Here is a 27282-nt window from a genome sequence, read left to right as displayed (position 1 = left end):
TACGTTAATGAAGTTGCCTTCGTTGTGATACCGGCTCATTGGAGTACTTTCGATTTAATTGACGTTGATCAAACGTCATCTGTGACGCTAACGCGATTATCGAAAAAGAGTCGCCGTTAATGAGAGCGTCGTGCGTTGCGGAACGGCGATAAGAACAAGCCAACAATGTGCGTTCGGTTATCTGGCGGAACGCGATTGAAACATCGGCCGGTCAAAATCTAATCCCGGTTCCGCGTAAAAATCCGCTCAAACGGATATTGTTATTCCAATATTGGCTTGTCTTTCATTCCCGTATCGGGCCGATCTTTCATAAATCGGCCATGAATGGTGTCGAATTTGGTTAAAACCTCGGAAATACAACGTTGGGCGGCGGTGGGACTGCGATATAAATGAGTTGGGGTGCGATTCGGTTCGGATCACGTCAGATATCGCGTACACCGAACGCCAGATTAATGAAAACGGTCGCGTTGCTCTTTCGACCAAAAACCAATAACAGTTACCGCCGTCGCTGTGCCATACATAAACATTACGACGAAATACAACAATGTAAAACAAGATCAAGCGTCGACGTCCGGTCGGGATGGCCGCAAAATTAAATCGGGGCTTATCAGCGCAGTCGTTGCCCGCAAATCCTTTTGTGGTCAGGTAATAAACCGCTGGACCCGTTTCGGCCGTTCTGCCGTGGTGCTGGTGGTGGTGCGTGTTATCGACGGGTGCACGCGAATTCCGTGTGCCGCATTATCCTAACCCGGAATATATGCATTAGTCGATTGGGGCATATTTCAAACGGATACACGTCACTGAATTACGGGGGCAGAAGGTGTATCTGCATCGCCATAACTCAGCTGGATACGGTTATTAAAAAGTATCCGACGTGATGCATTGCGCTGGGGAGAGAGAAAAAATATACCGGTCGGACGATTCGGTGCCGAACTGCTCAGAAACAAATGGAGATTTTGAGGCGATTTAAGGCGCATTCCTCAGGATTGATATTTGTGGAATTGAGTACTTTTTGCGACATAAATTCTATTTCTCCGTAAGACAACCGTAATGGCTGCGTAACGAAATTTCTGAACATTAAATTTAATGCGACGATATAGCAGCCTTTAAAAGACTTTAAAACCAAATTAACTTTCTGAGAAGTAAACGGTAGCTCTTGATGTGCTGTTTGACACATCGTTGTTTAATGAAGGGTTATTTTTATTAACTCGTTTGTATGTGTTTCTGCTTTATCGGGAGCCGTATTCCCGTCATCGTCAGTCGCATTAGATTCTCAAGTTTATTGTCAATGGAAATTGACAGTCGCAACTTAGAGGATCTTTGTGTTTCCGATAGTGGGACTAATGGAATATGGCGCCCAACGTGTGGTCCATGCCATAAACGTGCAAGTAGTGCTCAATAAATTAAGTTTTGTTGCTTAGCGTTTTCGCGGAAGAACCTCTTCACTCGTGTCGAATTTCGTGCCTCCGGAGCCCTCCCTCGCATTTAAATAATTAAGCTCGATCCCCATGAATGCATTAACAAAATCAGAATTTGATAAATGAATCGGTTTCCGACAATTTACTTATTCGCCGACACGAAACATGCACTGCACATCCAGTAATTTCAATTAAATTGATCGGCGAGAGACGCTCGAGTAATTAAAGCCCTTTGTTCTCTCCTCAGCCATCTAGGTTTTCTCGGTGGCGCATTATATGCCGCAGAACAGCCGGAGAATGGGGGGTGGCAACGACGTCTTGAGTAACAGTTAATAAACTCCCATACACACTGTCACTTGTTTAATCCCGAACGAGAAGGTGTTAGAACCCCCGAACCAGATGGGAACGATGTAAGTGGCTAACAGGTGTAAGCGATGCTTCGGTTAACTCGATGGCCATTTACCGCTAGATTAGCCAACATACGGACTGCAAAATTACACCACCAGCGGTTTCCGTACACTTCTTTAATCCCCGATGGTCGAACTGTCTTCGAACGACCCGGACGATGACGATTTTTCGTTCCGGAAACGGAAGTCGCAGACGTAAAAGGGGAGGGTTTATTTGATTTGTTTTTCGTCGTTGTTTCTTTTTGAACGGTGGCATGAATATTAAAAGTTTGGTAGCAACAATCGGCCCGCAGGGACAGTTTTTGTATAAACTTGTGGATTAAACTTGGGAATGGATGGCGTTATTGGGTTTTTCTTGGCGGACGTTTGTTAATATAGGCAGATAATAATATAATATATAATATATGCCTACAAATTAAGACGAGCTTTGTTGTTCGTTGTTCAACCGACGCTAAGTTGAAATCAAGAGCACATTAACCATCACCTATAGTCGTTTACTTAAAATTTGTGTATCTTTGGTATTTGATACATTTTACGTATGTGGGAGATTGCATTTGATTTGGAAATGTCAGATAAGCTATTATTTCTCAACAAACTGATTACCGCCAACTCAACGAAGGCTCTTAGGCGGATGAAAAGCTTGGGTGGCGCCTGCGGAAATTTTAAGAAGAAGTGATGGTATTTTTTCTTAAAAGGTTATGTTCTTCAAATAATACTTTGAAAGATACTAAACGAAAAACATCCCTTACTTTATTTTAATTATGCATATTTTAATTAACCGACAAAAATATTTCCCTTTTCTTTCCCGAAAAGAAAAGCATCAATTTGAGCAAGTCCAATATTTGTCTCCCAAATTGAGCATCTAAGTTACACAACAACCTCGAAAATTATCTTTTTTCGTATGATCCCGAGAAAGCCGTTTCGCCTTTTAAATCAACATATATCCACAAACCCCACGTAAAAATCAACTCCCTGGAAAGATACACAGCCAATATGCGATAGCTCTACGTTGGTCCGGAAAAGCCGGGACTTAATACGTCTTCCGGATTTGCACGGTTTGTGTTTTATTAAAGTCGTACGCTTCCGGGCGTTACGGTCCGGGTGTATCCTGAGACAGGTTGCACATGCACATACGTGTACGGCAAAAAGCGCCGCAGGAGTGTTTTCGGTGTGATTGCGACGTTTATCCACGTATTCCGTCAAGAGGAAACCGTTTTAATGTCAACAGACGCATCCGGGAGTTCCGGCTCTAGTAATCTCATACCGTATTCAGTTTTGTCGACTAAGTAAGCACGCTGCGTCATGTATAAGGCGTAGCTGCCGTTGTCAAAGCTTAATTAACATTTATGTAGTGATCATTATACATGTGTTATGCCTCACGAGTCCGTGAGTGGCGTCCCAACCGGAATTCGAATCCGGTCGTAAATTCACGACCCCCAGTGCGGTCGCTTTTTTTACGAACAAATCCGGTGTATTTCCTTACGACGCTCCATTTTTTCCTTTTGCATCGCTTTTGTTGTGCACTTCGGCGATTTATTCATTTGAAAAGAACAAAGTCTGCCTCCGGACCGAAACAAAGCAACAAATACGAGGAAAATTATTAAATTCAACTCGACGAAGTAAATTTTCCGGTGAACGTGAATTCTTGGAGGAAAATATCGAAAAGGAGACCCTCGCTCTTCGTCTTTTCGCCTAAAATATATGTGTGTATACGGCGGAGTGTCGGACAATTTCAATATCCCGGAAGGAGGTCTAGTGGTTGTCTATTAGACATATGCAAAGTAGGATCCGGGGACCCTGGAAACTGCTTTGAAAACCAAATGACAAGCTTCAGGATAATTGAAGACCCGGACCGGCCAACCAGGGCCGGGCCCTCCCATCGAGATTATTGGAGACGTCCTCGGCTACGATTTATGTACGGCAATCAAAGCTACTATGAGTTAAAAAGTCTATGTGTTACGGGAGGACCATTATAAGACGCGCTTGATGAAAGCGGGGCTTTACGACCGGCGATTATTCAGCCGATAAAGCCGTGCGGTCGAGAGCGTGTCCGAGTTCTCCATGCTAAGAGGGGGGGAACGAGGAAGAATATTTTCGCTAGTTTCGCGATGGCTTTCGAAGTAAGTCTCCGATATTACCACATACATAGGTAAAAGTATTCGGCACCGACTCTTAAGGGATTATCTCCACAGCAGCTGCAACTAATCTTCCATAATTCTGCACCACTATGGATATTCCATTCGGCCGTCCACAGAAATGCTGAGATGCTCGCAAAGATTCGACTGTTTGCTTTGTTCTTTGTTTTCGAAGCCGCCGCAGTTGTCCGAGTTTTCCTCGAGGAAAGGAAGCGAAAAGGACAAGATAGCTTTGTTTGATTCGAGTTGGGTCGTCAAACTTGCAGCAAGTTTACCAGATGTTCTTCCGTCAGATTCGGGTACCCGATTAAGACCGAGGCTGCATTTTTCCTACGTTATTTTTTGATTTCGAGGTGTACGTTACTAACGAGACCTTGCGACGTTTCCGTTGCCCGTCTAAAAGAAACTTCTGATCTCCCCAGAGCCGTTTTTTGCCTAGACCGCCCGGAGCCTAATTACGGGTCCGGAAACGTCCCTCTGAAAAATGTAAACACGACGATCACACCGACACGACCTCTGACACCCGATGACATTTCGGTGTTTGCCGATAGAGACCCCTCCGATGTATTGATTCGCTAATGGAGCCCTGCTCCGAACCACTTACCGCTGTTTGTGAACGTCGGTCCGCGACTCCCTTTGATCCCGTTTTATTTATGATGCCGCAAAGTGTGTTCCACGAGTCAATATTAAGTTATATTACAAGCGATAAATTAAAAAAGCCGCGTTGTCGCAGCAAATAATTGAGGCCGTGCCGGCGTACTCAACGGTAGCCGTAAATTAACGCGTCCATAACAAGGTGGGGTGTTGTTTTTTTCACTCCGTCGCCGCCACTCAAAGAAGAAATCAGTTTTTCTTTTTAATCCAATCGCACCGGCTGCGCCATTGTTGCAGCCTTACAGCTGGATTGCTTCTATTAGCCGTATTTGAACTAATAAACACAAGCGTATTATCCTGATGAAACACTAACATTGCATTACGGCGCTACAAAGTAAACGGACGAAAAGGAAATGAATAAAGCAGAACGGGGCTGCCAACTCTCGTAATTATATATAGCGTGTGTTGCGGAAAGTTTATGGGCGATGGAGTGCTTTCACGCATGGCGGGTTGCGGAATGTGCTGTGACAGTGCGGGCGGTGGTGGACGCACACATTGTTCTGATTTTCGAATTTTCTTTCCGAGGCGGAGATTATGAGGGATTTCGGCGACGCTTTTCTGGGACTTTACCACCTGTTTGCGTCCTATTCATTATTACTTTTTTAATTCGGAAGATTACCGTGACACCGTTTCAATGATTTAGGGACGACGTATTTCCGTCACGAACTGCGGTGCGGTGTTCGGCGGCATTAAATATTTAGGCGAAAAATGCCGATGAGCTTGACGCCCGCAAAAAATTGAAAAATGCTATTTTTGGTCGGGTGGTCGCTATTTTATCGATGATATCGGAACCCACGCGCGACCGACATCGGCTTACATTAGTCCATTACGATAGAAATGTCGTTTACAACTAGTTACGTTCCTATCTTTTAAGTTATTCCACTCTTGACATTCATCCTTTTTTAACGGGTGATTCATTTGACGTTTTCGTCGAGTCTCTAAAGTTAAGGAACACATTTAAGGCGTGTCCCGCGCTTGGTTCGCTCCCCTATTTCGATTATTTCGTGCAAGTTATGTAGATTTAAAAGACAGTAAGAGGGTGCTATATCTGATTACCTTACGAACGGTTCCCTGGTGTTGGCGGCTCGTGTCGTGACTCCGTAAATTTTAGAATTATGAATCAGCAGAAAATTTCGTTAATGTCAACACAAAACGTTTGGCGCCAGCAACGTGAAATTTTATGTAGACAATATATATTAATATCAGATGGATTTTGCTTTAAGTAAGCACTACGAAAGTGCTTACTAACGAGATGAAGTAAATAAAACGCCAGGTAAATCAAACCGGAACACTGTTAATACTCCAAAGACACTCCAAATGCACTTACGAAATTATTATATTTGTTTGTCAAATACTCGAATAGAACGCAATCGTTCGACGTCTTGCCAGTTCTGCCTCCTACCGCTTCGAAACACCTATATACAAGTTTTGACGTGAACGGTTTATTTCCCATTAAACCTATCGATTTTTTGCCCACCTTTAGCGCCGTGTGTTTTTACATTTTCCGGAAGTTTCGCCTATGAATCTTCCAGATTTATTTCCTCCTCCCGTGGCGCGTCTACCGACCGACACCGAGTTGATTTGCAATTTCCAAGTTAAACTAGGCGCCTTTCTGCTCCATATGTCGTGAATTTGATCCGCGATTTGGACTTTTTCGCGTTTCAATTTGTCAGATAAAGAAAAGTTAATCTTTGATAATGCGTTCCGAGACTCTAAATTCGATAACAACATCTATTATACGAACAAAGCAGGTGTTGTGTGCTAAAGATAAGCGTTCTCCAGCTCCTATTACGTTGTGGTAAATTACCACAGGCAACGTTTCAATTTAACGAAAGCACCCACAGGCTCGGCGACGGTCGCCACCGAGTCCACCTGCAATTTAGATAATTTCCCGGATAATTCCCGGCTAGTCGCAAATACGATTTAAGCCTACCCGCCGATATTTAAACCCAATATAATTTTATTTGCGTTCTCGGTCAATTTACATTTCCCATTCGAGTCGGTCGGACGGCGAAAATCTAGTCGCCGATCTGGTAATTGGGTCCGGACACGAACGGCGGGGGTGGCTTTTTTCGCCACCCTTCGGATAACGACGCCACGAGCAAACTGGTTTCGGTCGAAAGACCACCTTCATATTCGGAATGATCCGGCTGCGTTGGCCGTACGTGTTGCATGTTGCTCGGGTTTGGGCATCCCCTGTAATTTATACCTGGCGATACCGGCTCGACAAGTGCCATTTGTACTATGTGACGTGTTCCGCCCCTAATGTACGCACCGTCGATACTACACACACACGCACACATATACACACACCCCTCTGCTCTTTGTCAAGGGACGACGGTAATTGCGGAGTCGATTATGGGCCATTGTTTTAAAATTGCCGGCTGTGCAAGGGAAAGAACCTTTACGAAAGGGGAAAAAATCAGAAGCACATAATGGAATAGCAGATCGTGGGGGTGATAACGCGGACGGTGAGCTTAATTTGCTGAAATGGCTCGCCGTGGTACCTGTTATCAGTGATTTCGTGGAGACGGCGGGATACTATGTAGGGGTGGTGTGGTGAGAAGCTACAGTTGTATGTGCTGTTCTTATAGTCATCGACGACAACCATAATCCTAGCGATTTTCGCATGGCGATACGTTTTAATTTCCTCGAAGCGATACATCTGCGTTTGGTGTCTCGTTATTGCGACGAGGTGTGGGGTTAAATCGGTTGCGTTACGTTACCAGGATGATTTGCGACGTACATCGACACCTACGAGTTCCAGGATCGGTTTGTGTGTCAAACCGTGATCTTTGGAATTTGGCGCCCAACGTGTGATCGCGCCCCCACGTCTTAACTTTCCGAGCGCCTCAACAGCGTTTATTGTGTGTCCCACAGGACAGGAGCAATAAGATCGTCACTTTTGGTCTGATTGCGTTCAAAGATTAAAACTTGACGACTTAACGTAAGCTCGGCGCAGGCAATAAAAGCGTGACATTTATGAAGGTCCGATTTTTTTTTGGTCGACGCGACAAGTGTACCATTTGAAAAAGTACAACTTCCGCGTCGGAAACCGCCATAAACTTAATCTTTAAATTGAATTCCGGTATTAAACGGTTTCCCGTTCGACGTAAACGAGCAATTATTTTAAAAATAGCAATAAAGCGGCCAGTGTGTCATAAAACTGCACCAATATTAGCGGCACAAGTCACGGATTAAACCCGGCAACCCCCGTTATGAACGAGTACGGGCAAGTATAAAACAAGGTTTCGCAATTACCTCGCACCTTTTTGACTCATATAGAAGCTGCCTTTCTTCCTCGGTCTCCCCATCTCTCGTATACGTTTATTATCCGAGCTCACGGCGGGACGTGTCGGAACGGAACAAATAAGGAGGCAAAGAATATAAAAGACCTTATAAAGTTTATAATTTTGTATCGGCGTAATTTAATTACCGAGCAGCCAGCAATGCTAATTTTCTTCTTTCTCGGGAAGCAGGGAAACCCGTCAACTCATAAACAGGATAAAATTTAATTCCTTCCACAAATAAAAGCTCGGAAATTGAAGTTGAGACCTTCAACGTCACCGTATTGCCGTGCTCGGATTATGTTTTGACGCGATCGCTTTCGCCGTTGTCCGAGAAGCTAGAAAAATCGGAGAGTCCGCATTCTGAGCACGTCCCAATTATCGAAGACTTCCGGGTTTCGATGTGTACTTAGGTTCAGTATGTTTGACTCGAGAGTAATTAAAATGTACAAACTTTTGATTAGCATGACAAATACGAACCACCGAGAAATAATCAAGTCATCTTGCCTCACAAACCGTAATTGAATGAAACGACCCAGTTTCCTCCACTAACGCCGACGCGACGGGCCCGGAAACTCAAATTCTAACGAATGGGATCTCAACAACCGAACTTTAGCGGTAAAATGGGTAGCTCGTCGGAATGTCACGAGAGCCACGTTTGAAGGGTTCTCCGAAGAACTTGAATTTTTTTTTTTTCATATGGGGCCACGTTCTCGTTCTTAAAAGAGACGTCTTTTTGCTATCCTCAGTACTTTTCGTTTGTAGGCTCCCCCACCGATATATCTCCGGAACGGTACCGGAGCGCTGAAGAGTTGATCCCCTCTAATTCCGTCCCGCGATATGACAGCATTAAATCGGCCAACAAAAACGAAATTACGGCCCGATCTGCGGTCACAAGCGCCACGTACAGTAATTCCGGACATTTGTTACCGGCACAGCTGTAAACAGCAGTGTTGCCAAATAAAAAGCTGGCGGCGTCCGGAGCGTTTTATATAAATGATATGTCTTAATTGAGGCCGTAGGGTGCAGCTTCTTCGCTTCTGTACTGTCTATGATGTTGTTATCCTCGGTTGCTTGCTCGTACATACCGCCTGGACATTAATTACTCCGGGTTTTTCCGGAGTGAAATTGCCTCATTAAATTAGTATTATTAGTATTCCGGAGATAAGACCGAACGATACGAGGCGAAAAGGGTGGTACGTTTTAATTTCGTTCTGCGGATGCGGCGGTGCATCCCGGAATTTATTTGTAACGTCTCCGGTATGTTCGGAATTTTATATGAGAGGTGTGCAGTGGAGAAGCCGGCGCTGGCATACAGACGTATAAATAGATCAAAACGTAATGAATTTTGTGAGGTTCGTCCTGAAAATCCGCAGATTATCCAAACGGAATGTGAAATCGGAACGTGCACCATAGACCAAACAATGGAAGCGTCAGGATGAGTGAACGCTGGGAAACCTCATGCAAAGAAACAAAGGTGCAACAAGTTTCATATCGGCTCTTTTGAAATGCTAATTTCGCTACGAAGCTATTTGCCAAATGGAGGCATAATGCCGCGCGGTAATTTATTCCGTTCCAAATAAATTTGCTCGAGGGTAGTCCTACGCTGACAAAGAATTTATTAGGCGAAGGTTTCCGATATCAACATGGCGACGCTTTATCGGCGTCGGGGAGCGATTTTTCATCCTTCCACGTGACCGACGACGACGACGACTCGGACCCAGGACCCGCATAAACATAACGTACGCTATATGACGTTCTTGCGCGCGCCTCACCCAGAGAAGACTTGACGTTGCGATCGGACGCGTTAGATCCCCGACGTTATTGCCGACGCAAATTGACGTTCTTAACTTGAAGGATCGTTTCGGGCGGCCGAATAAGGAATCGGGAATTTGGCGCCCAACGCGGGGTCGTGTCCGCAACTTTCGTAATTTTGTACGGTACGTAAAATTAGTTTCACCAGGGATTCGGTAAAAGCAGAGATATGTTCAGATTTTTTGTTGCGATGCATTCAGTACACTAAATTATTCATATCTTGCAGAATTGGCTTGCGGAGTAAATTTAGCTCCATGTTTTATTAAAATAGGGCAAATCAGTCGATACAAGTTCGGGATTAGAGTAGTTGCATTTCCCGTGCTGACGTCCTAATTAGTCGGGGCTGTGGAGTACAACGATTTTATCTCTATCGACGAGCAGCTGTTTAGTTTCAGATAGACTCGTTCAATTATACTTACATGGGTATTTGTTAGCCAGGAGATACTATAAATAACACTTCCGTTGGTTGTATCAATTTTGGATGATTCACCTATCAATCGGAGTACTGTTCGTCCTAATTATTATAGCGAAAAAGAGGATTTATTTCCAGTCGGTCATAAATTCGGTATGTATGCGATCGGTTGCTTCCGATACAGGTTCGTGAATAAATAAGCAATAAAATCCGCGAGTCGACTAGGTCGGAACGTAATCGCGAGATTTGTAGCCAATTGATATGATATGTTGAACTTTATTGGCGTTACCTCCCAAGTTACTACCTGAAATTACCATAACCTCTCACTTATCTCGGTCACATATTATCTGTACGATTTTGCTTTAGGTGGCACTCTCGACGTCACATTTCAGGAGAAGATTTCGCTCTGGTAGAAGCACGCATGTACAAATGCGTTCTGAATTTGCGTTAAACCGTATTTAATTTCCTGCGAAAAAGTATCCTTGCTACGTTAAACATTTGCATAATTTTCCGCGCGGATGCTCCAGTCTGAAGGAAGTGTGTGATTTTTGTTAACACCACAAAGGATGATGCACCTACGCAGTAGGTGTCGGGTCGTCGGATGAGAGGATGAAACGGAGGCAACGACGGCACGTCCCTCTACCCTCGGGAACACTAAAGTCTGGAGCTGAGCTCCAGCCACAGATTAGCAAAGCTTATTCATTGCATAATTCATTGCCAACGTTTCAGGCATTATTGTCACCTCTCACCACCGACATTCCATCATCTCTCCGCGGAAAGTTAAGAAGCGGTGGCTCTTTGCGAGGAACCTCTTTACGTGGTTGCTACGACGACGCTCTTGGAACTCGCTTAATTCCGAAAGGAATCTGACGGTTTAAAGTGGATGAAACATGCGGTGGCTGGGCTTAACCTCGGACGTTGCCGCCATAATCGCGTCGCTTTTTATGGGAAAATGGCAAGTTTGCGTCCGGAGGTAATCTCCTCGAAGAAACTAATTATTTTACGATTCTACCTGGAGTTCCCGCGAACGTTTTAATTCGACGGTCCCGGCGTTTTGCCGCAGGAAGTGGGATGACCGACTCCAAACTTCGGCGCCTCGAAAACGGCGTCCGCACGTTTCCTTGTCGAATGTGACGTAATTATTGGAGACGGACTCGCTTCCTCGTCCCGTTCGGCTCTACTCGAGTCCAATATAACGAGGTAAAAAAGGAACATTGACAATAATGAGTCTGGAGCACTATTATTTCGTACGTGAAGATTATTGCACTTATCGTAACGAAATCTTCGTGTTAAATTGCTCCGAGTTATTTTAGTCAAGTTGTAATTGGATTTCGCAGAAGCGCCGCGACGTCGGCGGCGGCGGCGGTGTGCGCGGCGCGGAAATTTATTTTCAAAGAATCAACTCGGCGATATTTTGCGGTTTTAGCTTCCCATCTGATAAAATTCTTCCGAGTGACTTAACTTCAGCAATAACAAACTTTGCTCTGCCTGCGCACAAATTATAATATTTTGACGAAATAAAAGCGAATTAAAAGTTTCGCGAGGCAGACACCGGCTAATTACACGACCAACACACGCGCCACCAAGTGCAGCGGTTTTGTTTTTTACATCGGAGCGTTGTTTTGACGGCAGACGTGGGAGAGAGTGGAAATTACTTCTGTCTGCATGTCGAGGTCGTTCCCTGTGAAGTTAGTAATGCTGCCAACCGAGTGAACGAAAGCGATTTTCGTAGACCGATGTTAAACACTCGGTATGTCGTATTTTTGCGGCAGATAGACTAACGGCTTGGAAAAAAATGGCACAAAACGCCGGTTATTGATTTTTCACCTTAATTTCGTGGGAGGAAGACTGCGGCTTGCTGTCTCGCCTCTAATTTGGTTGTTCAAGGAGACGTTCCGTATCCAGTTATCTCTCCGTAATTATTGTTTTAACGTTTTCCCGTCAACTTTTCGCAACGAACGCGACATAAAAGGAGAAGCTGTCACCGAAAAAGCTTTATCCGGACATCAGGTGGCGTCCGTGACAACTTCCAAGACTTGCGGTAAAAGCATCGTTACTAAATAATGAGCAGCTAACTCTGTTATTTACATTTCCTTAATGTAGGTGATCCTGTAAATTTTTACGCTCGCGCTTTATCTCGGCAGACATTATTTAAACGGCGCGGAGCGTTATTTCGCCGGGCTTCGTGACTCGGAAGGAGGTCGCGATCTTTGACCCGAAAACCCTTCTTCGTCGGAGGGACGGGGATGTTGAGTTTTGGGTCCCCGCGCTACATAAAATAACAATAAAACGAAATGACAGCTGATAAAACTGCGATACTTGCCGTTGGTCGTGTCGCTAAACGCGAACGCAATTAATATTTCATTGAAGTCAATAACTCGAAAGAATCGGCTGCGAAGAAGTTTTTCGGGTAGTGATTGGCTCGTTTCACGGGATGGAAAACGTGCTCGGCCGACCTTTCAATGGAAATAATCTACGATGAATTTTAAGTGCAACGTGAAGTTTTCCCGAGTTTTCAGGGGAAAGTTCGGGCTGCAGTTGGCGTCGTGCGAGTTGTTTTGGTATTGCCGGAGAAGTTTACAAGTTGAAGATGATTTGCGTGCGGGAAAGGGAATTCCAGTCTTAGGAACCGTAAAAGATGCGATCCTCTATACATGTGACACAACAAGTGATGACTCCGTAGCTTTTATGTTTAACGGAAATAATTTCGCTCGCATCACATCCTCCCGAGTCCTGTATCGTACCATTGTAGTTTTGTCATGTCCATTTTGGATTTAATTGTGAGCCACTCGTACCAACAGCGTTACACAAATACAGTGCTGTATGGTACGTACATGCCATATACGTGGATAGTCTTTCAGCTGTATGCACTCAAGCGACAATAATATGAATACGCTCCAAAGCTGCTCCGAGTTCTTTTAAAAGTTATTTTTATCATGTTGTGCGTAAATTCTGACAGAAATGCTTGATCGATACTTTCTGCGTTAAGTACTACAGCGTCCAATTAAATATACAATTCCAAGGTCTCTTTATCGATACGGGATATATCGACAAGCTGCACGATGAGGGTGTAATTCGAGTCAACCCGGGTCGTTTTAATATTCATTGTTTTTAGCACGTCAGTGGAATATTTTATTTAATGGAAATGGGTTTTCACTTCTCGAACTTTCGAAATTCGAGAGTAAAAATTCAAACGGACAGTAATTAAATTTGTATTTTCAGGCTTCAGAAGTGTAAAATGTAATATAGTAAAATGTATTGCAACTTTTTTCGACTGTTGAAAGTTGGAGTCCGCTTCAGTTTTATACATATTTCATACATTTGCACAGACGGCTCACAGACTTGTGAATACTGTAAATGCTTAAAACTTGAGTGGGAGTTTTTCACTGTGGAGCCTATGGTTGCTTTTGTGTAACACATTCGCCTTTATGCACACAACTCTTTCGACGACTAAATGTTGTAAATCTTCAGGTAAAATGTAAAACCTTATTTTTAGTCTTGTTAGTTTCACGAGAATCTGCGGGATATAAAATGTACCGACCCCGCTTCATTGGCGTGGAACGACTCTATTTGACGTTGTTAAGGGTCAGCAAAGTGTCAGGTCAAGATAATTTTTTGCAACTAACCTGCGACATTCAAATCTTTCCTAAACAGAAGACGACGGAAACAAGGATGCAACAAATAGGTCTTTTTTGACGATTCTAAATTATTCCAAAAATCTTAAGCCGGAAGACGGAATTAACAAGTCGTTGTGGTCAGCAACTTGGGAACGGTTACACCGTTGAACTCGTTCACGCTATCCAATTTGTCATCAAATTTGGTTTTTACCGCATGTCGGTATATCCAGGGAGATGTTGTTTGTAAAACAAAATCTGTATGTTGACGTTCGCGTATGCAACCCTTCTATGCCATCTATCGATTAGCAACAGAGTCGCTAACAGGTGGTACCGCCGTTACGTTTACAATCACATTATTGCCGTGTTTATTATTAATCATTTCGCTGAGTTTTATGTGTTTATAGATGGCCGAGCACTCACCATTATTAAACTTCTCCTACGCTTTAACGCGTTTTGAGAAAGAAACCGGAATTAGGGTGGCGTTTGTCTCTTTCTTTCGCTTCTTTTTTTTTTCAAATTTAAAAACCGAATGCTACACGAATCAATTAAGTCGAGTTGCGTCCCTCCTGATTAAATTAGATTTGTCCCAGTGATACAACGTTTCCGGCTTAAAATTTTCATGAGAGAATAATGAAAGAAACGTGGATAATTTAATATTTGCTTTAATTTGAATACAATCTTTAATTTATAGCCCCGGATTAAAAAGCAATTTTAATATAAAGCGGTTAATTATTTTGTCCGCCAACTGGCCGCCAACTTCGTAACTTCTTGTATAAATCCACAATATCGTTCTTGTTCCTTTACTTATTGCCGTCGAAATTTTTTCCGGCGTTAAAGTTTTTTCATTATTTCCCACTCGAGTTGCAAATGCGGTTCGGGTATTAATTTTCGCTACATGTAAAGTCGGGAAATAATCACGTCTAAAATTACTCCGTCAAGTCTTCGAGAGTCGATTTTTCCGTCTCTGCGACTACTTTTATAAATTGCTCCAACTAACGACTATAAAAGGAGATGTGACACGAACATGTGTCGAGCAGCTCAACGGGGCTGTTAAAACAATTCTAATCTTTTAAAACAATACCCCGCCTAGGAGGAAAAAGGCTCTCGACTCTGTTAAGAGCTAATAATAATACACAATGTTCTTGATGTTTATGTTACGTGGAAAACGTAGATCCCGTTCGCGAGTTAAGTAATTAGAATTTTTCTTCATAATTTTCTCGGTTATTGTTTGTGCGTCATTCGAGTCTGTGGAAATTGCTCGCTTTTCTTTGGGCTTTACGCCTCGTAAATGTTTAAGGATCACCGAGAGCACAAAGCGATTATTCGTCTCTTTAAATTTTTAACTCGTGTCTCTCCGCGAATGTGTACACATGACCCCCTTGCAATTTTAAAGCAAACAAGGCTGGCGTCTCAGTCGCTGGTCGTTTCGCATTATGTAAGCCGCAATGATGGTCTGCTCGAGAATGCGGACTCCCAGGACGCGTCTTTATCTTCATACAACGACGCCGGCCGATGCATATCTGCGCTATCGGTTTAGCTTACAGACGACATTTAGTGGTCCTAAAGTACGGCTCAGGCATAAGCCGGCCTCGGGACTTGCATGGCGCTGCTTACGGGATTCTTGGGGGATTTTCGGGGGCGTTAGGTTCTATGGGTAGTGTCGATTTGGATTTTTCGGCGTGTAAATGTTCATTTGGGGCTGGGAGACAATTTGGGAAGTCTGAGACCGATGTGCGTTGCGCCAACCATTCGTATCCCGTTTTAACAGAACTTGGACTATGTACTTTTGAGTGCATATTAAGAGTTTGTGGTCTCTTGTTGTCCGATAGGTTTTTTCGACCAACGACCCCTTTTTTTCGCAGCACCGGTTCTCCGTTCGGGCGAAGGGTAACAGAAGAGCAACAATTTCTGTTATTCGTTGTTCAGAAATTGTTGTGATCGTTGCCCCCCAATGCATCTCATCTCGTAATCCCAGTCCGCGTATCTCCCGCCGAAAGAAATGCCGCAGTTCGCTGTCGGCTTCGAACTTTTAATAAAGCTAAATTATCCTAGCGAGTGGAGAAACTCGTTATAAATTAAATTTAATTAAAAGTAACCGAACATTTAACTACTTTAAATAATAAAATCGCTCTTAATCATATCCCGTTGTAGAATGTTCCGCTGCCTTAGCTGCGGCAAAGCAGCCACTCTTCCGCCTCTACCACCTCATTATTTTTATTCGTAACACGCTCCCTCACTCAAAATGACTGCCTACCTTTCGCACATTCAAAGAGGACAGCCATCCTCCTCCCGGAAGAAATTTCCACTTTCCGGCTGGTCCTAAATGTTGTTATATGTTTTCCGCCGGTACATTTTCAACATGTTTGGGAATGCTGCTTTGTAACATTACACCGCGAATAACCGTACACGTGAGGCAATGAGCGCCGAACGTGCCAAAGCTTACGCCGGGCTTTTTTAAATAAGAGTAAACGGATTCCGAACGGATACAGGCGGATCGTTCTTTATATAGCATCAATTGATTTGCGTCTTTTCTTGTTTTCCAGATCAGCAGCACGGGCTTCGGTTGTCGGGTCAGCGACGTCACCGGTAAGTATGATTCGGGACCACTACCAACACCACCACCACGGATGGATCACAACCACATGAGAGTGTCGACGACATATCCGAACCATCACATGCGGAGTTGAATCCGCGTCGACCTTTTTCTTTTTAAACAAAAACTGTAAACCTCCGAATGAAATTATATTTTATGGCGGCGGCGTGTTGTTGCGTCGGGCGACCATAATCATAAAGAGAACGTTTATGGGCGGCGACGGAAGCGCCGATTTTTTTTATTGGCGGCTGAGAGGACAGAATGACGAGCGTCAGTTTAGTCAACAATCGCATGATCTGAGCGGTAGTTGCAAACTAAGAAAGTCCTAGTTGTTGCGGTCCTAGTTCACTATCGCCGCACAAGATTTTACTTTTGGAAGGAGAGCCGTTCCAACAGTTGCCGTTCGTCGACGGGTAGTACTCGAGCGGTCGGGATATCTAAAATGACCCGTGTCTAGTCCGCACATCCGTCCTGGGGGCGTTCGAGAGAGTTGCCCTCGAGGAGTCCAGACGACATAAAACAAACTTCGTGGATGCTTTCCGGTCGGTGCAGTTCGAAAAGGCCATCTCGAGAGTTCGTTCCTAGATCCGAGCAACTTTTGATGTGTATCGGGTGGAAACATCCCGTACGCGGTATAAATAACTTGATTTCTTGCAATTTCACCCTCCATATACAAGCTTTTGTTTGTCCGAGTCGTCGGTTTTTGGCCGTGTCGATAAAATCACAAATCAGAATCAATTTTCTACCGGAGTACCGGCTGGTACCCATCCGTTCGAAACAATCGACTGTCACATCCACAATTCACGGATTTACGATTCGATCGAGATATCTCTGTTGTAGCCGGCTCGCTGAAGTGGTTTCATTGTGCGGGGTTTTATCTCTGCTGGCACGTGGTGCGACCGACAGATTCCTCAAATATAACCCGGCAAATTGAATAAATTTTGATTGATTGACAGAATAAAGAATATGTGATATTCTTCTATACCTGTTTGTTCTTCTGTTCGCGGCGAACGCTGCGGGCTCAAGGACGTCGCTTCTGTCTCTTTTCGGAGGGATTATTATATTTTCGAGGACGGAATCAATTGGCGAATTTTACAATTTAAATGGCGAGTGGCGGGTAATCCGCGGTCTACCGCGAAACACCCCACCTTCGATGCTCTCATTGTTATGTAGATATGGACTAATTCAAATTCAGTATAAATATCACAATGGAGCTTAATCAGCATTTGATGTTTCCCGATCGAGAACTTTTCTTGAGGTAAGATCCCGAAGAGCAATTTGCATCGGGATGGAACGAACGACTTGACCTCGGAGTCTTGCTCAAAAATAAATAACCGACCGAATTAAACCTAGATGCAGTCTTTGAACAACTTTCGACGCTCTATTAAAGCGAGTCGTTGCTAAAACGGCATCAATGAGTTCCTATTTAACTTTGAGATCTCTGTAAAATAGTTAACGTTTCATCAAAAGTAATAGATGCAGAAACGTATAATCTGCAGCCGCCCTTCCCCCTTTTCAGCTTTCTCGATCTTTTCTGCGACCCCTGCGGCTACAATACCGTCGTTAGGTCAATCAAGACTTTGAATAGACTCCGGACTCTGTGGACCCTCCGGGAGGAGCCCGAGGGGGCGTGCCCCGCGGGATGATGCGTGGGCCACGTCAATATAACGTATCCATCCTTCCGTATCAAACATCAAGATAGCTAATGTGCGTTTATATATTGTGGCGTGGAAACATTTATCCTACTTTCAGCAGTTAATCGAACCGAATTCATCCATTACTGGTCCGCAATTAAGCGTATACACAACATCCATTCTACTTTCGACTCGGTTCGATATAGCCGACGGAAGGCATTCATTATGAAAACCGATATTTCCATCCGACTGTGAAAAAGCATAGCGATGCGTCACACCGGCCGGTTTTAACGTAAGCAACCTCTAGCCACTTTTAATTGCCGCCCAAGCGGCTCACGTGAATGCAGGCGCGAGTGGAAAATGGGCCGTTTATCCCACAGACGTGGGCAATTTGTACGTAAATACCCCGGCGGTTATGTCTTGGCGGGCAAAAAAATTGGAAACCAGCCATTCCGACGGTGCATTCTGAATTATTTAGCTCAAGTATACATGCACGCGAATGTACGGTTCATTTGAGTTTTCGAAGTGGCGAACTTTTATTAGTTCGACCGGACCGAGCGAGCCGCATGCGGTGTTGAGAGTTCTGTTCGGTATGTCGCGGCCCCGGGTTGGGCGCCACGACTGGACCGTGTTAAGTTAAAAATTGACGGTCTTTCACATAAGTTGTGTCGGTTAAAGGCCGATGAGTAGTAGGAAGTTGTTCGTGCCGAATTCAATTTGGCCAAAATGTAAATACCCACCCGCGGTCAGTACCGGCGCGCCACCAAATATTTGCATAACTCCCCGCATAAAAACGAGTTACCTTTGCCCAATAATTGGATACCACCTGAGTTTGCGTTCGGTCTGCGTTGAATCGTCAAGGGAGTCGTATTTAATCATCGTCGCAAGTGCAAACAGTAAATTTACCGGAAATTAGCATCCCCTTTCGGTACCGAACCCGCAGCACGTCTTTGATGACCTCTCCAAACAACGAGGACCGAAAGCGATATTTTTTTCCGGCCCGGGTTCGTCCGTTTCTTTGTCCGGAAAAGACGACGCGTGACGTGACGTTCGCCCTTAAAGTATTAATTTATAGTGGAAACCGACACGTCCCTCTTTGCCGGTTTAAATTCTTCAGGGAGCCGAACCGGGCCAAGTTTCTCGAATTGGCCATTACAAAGATAAAAGGTATCTAATAAAAGGAGGAAGTGTTGTCCGGAATGTTTGGTCGATGGTCTGTGAAGTAATACGGCCGGGTAGCTGTCAAGTTTCAATAACACACATCTTGCCTCTCCGCGTTTCGAAACTGGAGACTCTTGCGACACGAGGAGTAGCCATCGACGGTCCTCGAATTTCAGACACAATCTTTGTTATTTCAACGAGGAGCGACTTCTTTGACATCTTATATATGCGAGTCGGAGATTATGGCAATATCGCCGTCAATTCGTAACGTTTAATAGTAGTCAAAGGGCGCGAGGAGGTACTATCGATTTCACAAAGACGACATCTCGTTACGCGCTTCCTTTGATATAGTTTTAGTTTAACTTGGACGCTCTTGTAGCACTCGACGCGCAAAATAAACACAGTAATGGCATCTGCATGAACCGGGAGTAAATTACCCGACTGCGTGTCATGCCGTGATTAGAAAATATGACATAAATCTTGATTTCCTTATGTGCGGCATAACATTTTCGATAGGCGAGACACGCCCGAACGGAATGCACCTTGCCAGTTAGTAATTCGAAACGTTTTAGTAAATAGTGCAGGAAAATTGTAGCTCGCTCGGGTCGATAAGTTTCTTTAATGCCCCTCGAAACGCACGGCCGCTTTAATGAAATGCACCGTCGAAACGCCCCGCAACAACGCATTTTTCGATGAAAGATTAACCAGTCGAAGGGAAGATCTTACCTATGATGGAGCGACGCTGCGACGAATCTCCAGAGGCTCGGCCCAGTCGACGTAGATCAAATTTTTAGTGGCTGTAAATTAAACAAGGACATTTACTTCTTTAACCAAGTATCAGCGGAAGTGGTGGATGCTAAGGACTAAAAATCGTTATACTTGTACGTAATAAAGTGATCTAGCTGTTAGAATAGTAACCTCGCCAGTTGAACTACCATAAAGTAAAAGAAAAGAAAACGTATGAAGATATGGAGCCCGAGAAAACCGTAGGACATTACGTTAATCAGTTTTGTTTGGTGAAGTGGCACCTCAAGATTCCCGTCGAGTCCCCATTCTTTATAAGTAAAAACTGACGGAGATACGCCTTGTGTTTCACTCGTAATTTTCTTTAGCAATTGACGCGTTCGCTATAATCATACACTCGAGCTGTTTCTTAGGCGCATACATCTTACGGAAATGTCAACAATCCTATCCCATTTTCTGCTGAATTTAGGCAGACCTCCGTAAGCTGCTTCAAATGCTGCATTGCGGGCGTGGCCCAACACCGGGAGCAACGCATTTGATGGCATACATCACGATATTACAAAATTTATCGTCGGTTTTTAGTTACAGCATTAACTAAATGAAACTAATTTACGTAAATAATTAAGCCGGAACAGTTTAATTTTGTTGACAACATCGTTATAGCGAAAATGACACAACGCTAGATCAAAATCGCATTAAAACCGTGATCCGGTCAATATCCGGGTTCCTGTTTATTTTTCTCTGGCCGATCTTTTTTAATATTTTAATGCCTGCTGTGTAACACGATGAATCTCGAGGGGGTTCATCAAAATCCATTTTTAATTTGTTTCGTCATGTTTGGTGTGCCGTAAACAAATATTTGCGATGCGCTTAATAAAAAAAAATGGGTGCAACGGTAACGAAAGGAGCGAGATTCGTGTAGCTTTGAATATTAAAAGTTTAAGGGATAATTCGAACTGAACTAGATGCGTTTAACCTGTCAGAACTCGACGGTGAAAATTGTGTGGAGAACCTTGAAACTATTCCTCGCCAAGTCGCGCATCTTGCTATCTCTGCCTCTTCAGGTATGAAAATCCCAACACAGGACGTTAAAAATTCATAATCGTAGTCTGCCCCTGTAAAAGCAAACTTTGTAATATGTGGCTCATTACTTTTACGATATTACAAAGTAGTAAACGAGAAATTTCCCGTCCTGCATCGAATTTTCGCGAAAAGTAACTCTCGAGCCGATCTATGCGACTGCATGAACTCGAAACTTGCCTCCATTCAAAGTTAATTAAAAAACGAAATAAAATAAAGAAAAAAAATCGCCTCTTTGGAGTCCCTAATAATATCAACATCGCAAACGATAAATGTTAAGAGATCAAAGCTGGAACGCGAGAACAATGCCGATTTTCCGGGTGCCGGACGAAACAATAAAACCGTCACAGACACCGGACAAATATTGAATCTTTAATTAAATCCCGGACGAAAATCGATGATGAGCAGGCCAGAACTTGAATGTACAGCGCTGATCGCGCCGCCTGCATCGGAATTATGTCAGGAGTGGGATCGGTTCGGAACGGAGATGCATTTGCGATGCATTATGTACGTCCGTTTAAATGGGAACTCGCTCGTCTCGACGGCTCTAAATTAATACAGTACAATCTTAGGTGTGCAGAGCGTTGGCGGCGGCGGCGCAGCTTTATTATGAAACCAGGACGAAAACGGAAGACACCAGACCAGTTGACAAATTACCTTCATTTCGTCGTGTATAGAGCCGAACCTGCCGGATTAATTATGTTTGCGAAAGCGATCCTTTAATAGAAACATCCGTCTTGATGAATTCGCACCTGTGGACGCCGCCGTGAGCTGCCAGAGTGGGAGACGGAGAAAAGAAAGCAAACTGGAGAATGAACGGCGTAGGGCAAGATGTGAGGAAATCAGTGAATGGGATCATGTGTCCTCTGAGGAACTACCTTAGAGAGTAAATGCAAGTCTCGCTTAGGAGATTGTCGTTGTGGTATATCTGCGACAAGTGTTGACTAATGCGTCGCCCAAATGACGGCAGCCGTCAAAACTCGCCGCCAGCAAGTCTACAGCAGTCCGGTGCTTCGGTAAGCTGGGACAAGCGAAACGAATTTGTTTCTGATGGATCGTCGAACGTACTAAGAACCGGGGCATCTAGTGTACAATTTACATCATTGTGGTTTAATTGAGAGCGTGTCTATTTTTCGCCCCATCGTTGAACGCGAAATAAATACCACAGAATGAGAAAATGTGCTCATGTGCAAAATGAGAATTCCTTCCGCTATTCCCCGCCTCTGTGTATCTAGCGCAAACACGGAGTGGCGAATTCTCGACATGGTTGGTCCAATAAATAGAGAAGCCGCTCGCCCTCCTATAGCACTACAATCGAATATAATTACGGGCACTCGAACAATTAAATTGCCGTTAGAAGTCGCGGCCGAACGTAGGGAGGCACAAAGGACCATCACCGGAGCGCTCCCGATAGAAAGGTATTTAGAGAAGGGAATGGAAATTTAGATAAAGTTGTGCTCACAGGTGGATAAAGGGCCCCATTACGGTAGATTTCCGTTGTCGACCGGTATGGACGGCTCCATTTGTTTTAATCTCGACGAATCTTTTTTAATTGGAAATGCCATAGCTTAATTCCGGGGTATTAGAGGAGGAAACGTCAAGAAATCCCTCGCGGAACTGACCGACGACCCTAGAAATGAATACATGGGATTGTACTCGGGGAAATGTAATCATTCCGTGAAACGATAGCGGAAATGTGTTTGTGTTTTGTTTTCGAGCGCTTGTTTTACAAGGTTCTAATTGCTGAAAAAGGAAGAACGGAATTGGACGATAAATGGTACTCTTAGCATCTGCTCCCGAATCGATACAAGTTTCTGCCGCTATCTGATGGCCACCAGACTATGGCTCAATCAAAGAGACTGTGCTCCTTGGCGATCTAGTTTTTTTTGTCCTATTTAATTTAGACGAACTCCATCATAAAAATCCACCGTCAGCTCAAACTTTATAGCACAAACGTACCCGGTTACTCAAAATCCCGCAATTATTCTCCGCTAATAGAATTCTTTTTGAAGGGACTTCTTTCCGTCCCTCCCCGGTTCCCGTAGCGGTTTTCCGGTTGACATTTGCCGCAATTATGAAACAGACCGATCTTGTAATTAACATTTATGAATTGTTTCATCTAGAAAAGCACTTGTAAAGGCTCAGCATTATCACAATTCAAATGTCAAAGCTAATTATTTGGCTTCGACCTCCCGCTAATTCCATTTTCGCCGAACAATGCCGACAGAACTAAGAACTTAATTTTTATCCGGATAACATAAAGGACGAAATAAGCTCTGTCTGCGAGCGTTCTATAATTTACCCTGGCGAAAATTAAAACTGACGTTCCAGAATTGAATCTCCAGCATCGGCCGATTGTGATGGAACGCATCTTTTTGAGGGATGATCAGCGCGACAGATATCGACCCGGTGGCATCAAACAAGTCTTTGATGTCACAGTATCGCCGGGGTGTTTAAGATTTATACGGCACGAAACGATTCGGACAGCTCGAACGATTAACTCGCAACTCTCGCACATCTGGCTCGAATCCGGGCTTCTTTCTCCGATGTATTCAAGAAGTTGGATGATATACACAGAAAATCGATTTGGGTTATGTGTGCATTATGGCTCATTGATCGTAACTCTCAATAAGCGAAAATGAAATATAGCCGCCACCTAGTGGGCCGGAGCTTGTCGTACGGTGAGTATTCGCTGATAAAATATGGCCGAACGGGCTCTTACCTCAAATATGACCCAAAGGATAACAAGAACGGCCGGAATTCGTTTATGATAATTCTTGAAATGTCGGCGACGACAATGCCCGACGTCGTTAGGTCAATCAGGAGCGCCCTGCACGATTGAGAAGGATTTGAATAAAGGCGAGGGACGCGGAGGTACTCGACTCCGGGATCGACCAATCTCATCAATGCGGCTAATATATACATAGAGTGCCCACGAAGGGTCAGACGTGGTCGTCTCGCTGATGGATCGAATCTGGTTTTCATTATGGGACAAGTTTTTCATCCGAGTTTTACCGATCGTCCTCTTTATTCCGGCGTCGATGACTAATTACGTTCTTAGAAGACTCTTTGTTACAGACATCTGGCTTCGGTTACAACACTTTTATTACTTCGCATAGACCTAACGCGGTAGATTTAGCCATTCAGCACAAACACTTGCCGACCGGTCGAAAAACCATTCTACGTGTCGTCGTAGGCCGACTGCTGGTTTAATAATGCCGCCGTCACGACTTCATAATGTCGACCAAACAGCAACGCGCCAACATCCTAACAGAACTTTTAATGTGGAGAAAGAGCTCCGAGTCGTGAACCCTGCAAGCTCTGAAAGTCAACACCAATAACGCCAACTAGTGTACATATGCAAAGGATTGGAAAGAAAAATTCTGTTTGTTGGACCCATTTTTGCTCATACGTGGAACATCAAATTAAGCTGTGTCAGAGATTTGAACCGAAGACGACCAAACTCAAAGACGAAAATAAGTAATAAAAAAGACCCGGACACAAATGTTATTGGACGTCAGCTGAGTGCAACTTTCAAAAAACACGTCCTTTGCTTAATAAACGTCGTTTGCGTCGTTGCAAGTCTTATTACTTCAAAAACTGCTGCTCTTGCTGGCCGCCGTCCGAACTCCTCGTACGTTGCATTTTCCGAATCCAGGAAATCTGGAAGTTTTTAGTGCGCCGACACGCTGGCCGGGCCCATATGTATCTGCGCGAAAGTATAAAACTATCATGAAGTGTAATCTCTTAAATATACCCTCCGTTCCACCTAAGTGTTTTTCGCAATAAACTGCCTCGAGGGAATGCTTTGAAAATGGGAAGGCCGCCCTCCGTGTCACCTACTAAATAATAAATTATGAACAGCATTAGATACTCCGCATTATTCGGGTTAACAGGCGAGGAAATGCTCAACACACACCGGAAGAAAAAATTATACTCGCATCATCGATCGGAAGCGCGGAGGTGGAGATGCTCGGGCAACGTGAGCCTTCTCAAACAGGGACGGGGACAGGCCTTACAAACAAAGGTAGCGGTGTTCTTCGAGTCAAAATATCATGTGACTAAACAGCAGTAACCCAACAAAAATTTTCATATTTTTGTTTATTTGCTGGTGGGGTCATCAATATTGAATAAAACCTGTTGTACCGAATCTGTGGTTACAGCTTTTATTATTGCTTTATTTGTAACACATTAAAATATTCACGATTTAAAAACTTTTTTCCTGGCGTTATTTTTGTGTTGGCGGGTATGATTTTTCAGAGTTCATATCGAATCCTGATGTACTGTTTTCGCAGTTTTCGTCTTATTATCTTTTGATTGGCGTCCTTCAATAAATTTGTTGCTTATCCATTTTTCTTTTACATAGTTTGTTAACTATTGCTTTACCAAGTTTGATATTGTAACTTCCCACGTGCGTTCGAAACTTCTCTATCTACATGCTTACATTTATCGAACACTTTTACGAAAACTATTGTAATTTTCAGATATTGGCGTGCCTTGTTCCATCTACTTTAACTGTTTTCTGTCTAATGCCTCTGATATGTGATCCCTTTTCCTTGCTGTCATCCCACTTCAATTTTACAGTAGATAATCATCAATCAGGCAGTATGTTGGCACCAGTTGAATGATCTCTCTCTCCTCATTGAGAACCTCATCAACATTTTCTGCGATCTATTCTTATGCTGTCCATCTTTCTATCAATGACTTGAGATGTTTCTTCTCTCCGGTACGACTCCTATGGGTTTTCTAGTGTGTGCGGCGCGGGGATGATGGGTGACTCTGGAAGCGGAAGTCGCGATGGACGCTCCAGAATAAGCCTAGAAGCGGTGACCGCGACCTTTCGACAAGGACCGCGTGGCTGTTTAAATGGGAATCACCGTCGGGAGCAGTCAGTGAAGTCCAGATGGGAGAAGTAGAGCCTAGTCAAATCCATTCCAGTCGGAATTATTCTGTACATAATCGCTGTATAATTAGTAGTGTAAATTTGAGTTACTAGAGAAATAAATTGTTGAGTTTAACCCACGCCGATTTTTAATTACCGATCATCGTAACAATATTTTTGCACGTGGCTTCTGAACTTAGTAAACTTAATCGCCACTAGGACTTAATCTATCAGGTAGGATTGGACAGGGGTCGAGTCCAACCCAATTAACGGGCACGATGAATCCGAAACGAGAAATCCGGAGATACCCTTGCCCGTTCTAAGGCGATACAACAAACTAGGTCCCATGGAATGGATAATTAAATACCGTGTTTGTACTATTCGGAACCAGAATGAACCCAATAATAAAAGACTTTAACTAAGTGTGGTAGTGGGTTTACCATCTATGAGACAAGAAGTTCGTGTATTGTGAAGTTCCAAGAGTACCCATGCTTCAGTTAGTCTGGTGATAGACGTTTTCCAGTACCTATATACACCTGTGAGGAATGCCCTCTATTGACAAACGTTGGAAATCTCGGTATGGGAATCAAGACCCACCATGGCAGAATCAACATCCTCTTGCGGTGGTGTATCTACATTGGTTGGATTCATGAACATAGTGCAAACCTTCGTGGTGATTTCCATACGGCGTGACGCTTGTCCGGCGACCACCCATTACATGAACCTCCTAATTGCGATCATATCGTTTCCCGAACTATAAACTTAATAACCATCTTTCCAAGTCCTGATATTCAAATTGCAGACTAGTTACAATATTGTCGCGTCCTTGGTCGTTGAACCTTGGAAGCTTTTAGTTCAATGAGAGCCCCTCTCCTTTCAAAAGTTCGGATCCACGTGAATCTCGGCGTCCGTGGGCGTCTGCCCGGAAGCTCGTCGCAGGATTCCGGTGAACTCCCGGCGAAGGCCCTTGACCGTCGTCGACGAAAAATATATGGCGCACGCGAACGCCAGGAAACTCGCTCCCGGTACAGCCCCCACGTAACGTGACGCATGCACGCCATAACCGGACCGGCGGGTTTTTATTATTTCTTGCATATAATTAGGTGGCGTGCCTTATACCACCTTAATGTGGCTCGAACGAGCTACTTAAAGCCATAAACACCGAACGTACATTTGCCGCGTTAACGAGCTTTTATTCCGCGAGAGTATGCGGGGGAGTTTTTGACCTTGCTCGAGAGGGGGCAGTCGTCACCCGTGATAAGAAGCCGGTTACAAAGTTGCCGCTGATAATCTGTACCGAGCTGCGATACGCCTAATTCTGTTGGCCGACCGTTTTTGGTTTATGTTTTGTGTATTTTGTTTTAAAACAACATCCATTAGTGCTGTTTAATGGCCGGGTTTGTTTTAAAGGAGCGAATTTGTTTTTATTAACTTTGCGTGAAG

General features: G+C 44.0%; 1 protein-coding gene across 12 annotated transcripts in view; it reads left to right on the top strand.

Moving 5' to 3' along the window:
- LOC135131536 (tyrosine-protein phosphatase Lar) overlaps positions 1-27282 on the top strand; it is a 305692-nt gene that overhangs the window by 188845 nt on the left and 89565 nt on the right. For all 12 annotated transcript variants that reach the window (XM_064059325.1, XM_064059324.1, XM_064059329.1 and 9 more), the window contains one exon: positions 16289-16331. The gene's annotated coding sequence lies outside the window, so the exon portion shown is untranslated. The remainder of the gene's footprint in view (positions 1-16288; positions 16332-27282) is intronic.

This window comes from Zophobas morio, unplaced genomic scaffold (genome assembly GCF_036711695.1).
Source record: "Zophobas morio isolate AGI-343-1 ecotype UQ-CSIRO unplaced genomic scaffold, CSIRO_AGI_Zmor_V1 ptg000020l, whole genome shotgun sequence".
Classification (NCBI taxonomy): Eukaryota; Metazoa; Arthropoda; class Insecta; order Coleoptera; family Tenebrionidae; genus Zophobas; species Zophobas morio.
This window is presented reverse-complemented; position numbering and strand designations above follow the sequence as displayed.